The sequence below is a fragment of the Orycteropus afer genome, unplaced genomic scaffold (genome assembly GCF_000298275.1).
Source record: "Orycteropus afer afer isolate SDZICR_OR568_19922 unplaced genomic scaffold, OryAfe1.0 scaffold00060, whole genome shotgun sequence".
In the NCBI taxonomy this organism is placed as follows: Eukaryota; Metazoa; Chordata; class Mammalia; order Tubulidentata; family Orycteropodidae; genus Orycteropus; species Orycteropus afer.
In genome coordinates this window covers 12,400,837-12,402,569 of record NW_006921647.1, presented here as the reverse complement: position 1 = coordinate 12,402,569, position 1,733 = coordinate 12,400,837, and positions in this window count along the sequence as shown.

Here is a 1,733-nt window from a genome sequence, read left to right as displayed (position 1 = left end):
TGCATATTGGCAAAAACAACTGTAATAGAACAAAATCCATTAAAAAGAAATGGGTTGAAGAATGTAACATTCTATAGCAATTCTGGTCTGGTAAGTGCCAAGTGCATGGGAACACAAAAGCAATGGTATGGGTTTTACATTCAGAAAACATTATTTCTTTCCTGCAGTTAAATATTTCTCTGTGTAGGCAGATTCAAATGTTGTTACAATATATTTTGTTGCACTCTAAGAATGCAAATATAGATTCAGAGTCCTATTTCTCAGTAGTAGTGTTGTTCATGTTGCTGTTACGTGCTCCGAGTTATTTTGTTGCACTCTAAGAATGCAAAGATAGATTCAGAGTCCTATTTCTCAGTAGTAGTGTTGTTCATGTTGCTGTTACGTGCTCCGAGTTAGACTTAACTCGTAGGAACCCCTCCTTGAGTTTCCGAGGCAGTATCCTTACGAAAGTAGATTGCCCAACCTTCCTTTTGAGTGTTGTTCATACTAATCCTAATTTATTTTGAAATGTTCATAGATCCAATTGTCTGTGGAATTTAAGGTTCCCTCGGCCCCCACAGTGATTTCATAGATCTATTTTTCTAGAATTCCTAACTAGTGTAGCTATGAAAACTGCTAACTACCTGATAGCAGGTGCCAGCTTAATCATGAACAAAGTGTCTCTCCTTTTCTCCTCCAATCTTAAGGATTTCTGCTTTCTCATCGTGGCATTCTGGGTCAGGGTCCTAGCAGGAAATACTCAAATTAGGATAAGTCAAATGGAGTTTAGTGAACAGACTGTTTACAAGGCTGTGGGCATGGTATAAAGGACCTCTGGTGGCATAGTGGGTAAGGCATTTGTTTGCTAACCAAAAGGTTGGAGGTTCAAATCCACCAGCTTCTCCATGGGAGGAAGATGAGGTAGTCTACTTCTGTGAAGATTGACAGCCTTGGAAACCTGGTAGGGGTTGCTATAAGTCAGAATCAACTTGATGGGAGTGTGTTGGGTGTGGCAGAGAGGAACCTTCATGAGACATTCATTAAAGCACTCAGCTGCTAATCAGTTGGTGGTTCAAACCCATCAGCTACTCTGCGAAAGAAAGACGTGGCACTCTGCTTCTGTAAAGATTATAGTCTTGGAAACGATGGAGAACTTCTACTCTGTGCTATAGGGTTGCTATGAATTGGAACCAACTCAACAGCAGTGGGTTTGGTTGGTTTCGAGATACAGTAGTAGAAAACCACATGGGATAGTGAGTGGTAACTTCAGCCTCCTTTCCTAGTTTAGGCCTGAAAGAGAAATGAAGTGGAAATTACCAGAACTGAAGACTGCTGTACACATCCACAGATTACTTAATAAATATTTATTATCACGGTACACACAGATCATTCATTCATTGTGATCTTTCCATAAATATCACATTCATATACATTTATTAATGTGCTGCACACACAAGTGGTTCATTAATAATATTATGTTCATCCAATCAGAGCCAGAACACACGAGACTTTCCCAGGGCCTTGTTGTTGTTGTTAAGTGCCATCGAGTCAGACCGACTCATAGCGACTTCTCCTTGGGTTTCCGAGGCAGTATCACTACAGAAGTAGATTGCCCCATCTTCTTTCTGAGGAGTGACTGGGGGGTTTGATCCATCAGCCTTCTGATTAGCAGTCAAGTGCCTTAGGCACTACGCTATCAGAGCTCCCTTACCAGGGCCTTGTTGTTGTTGTTGTTGTTATGTGCCGTCGAGTCA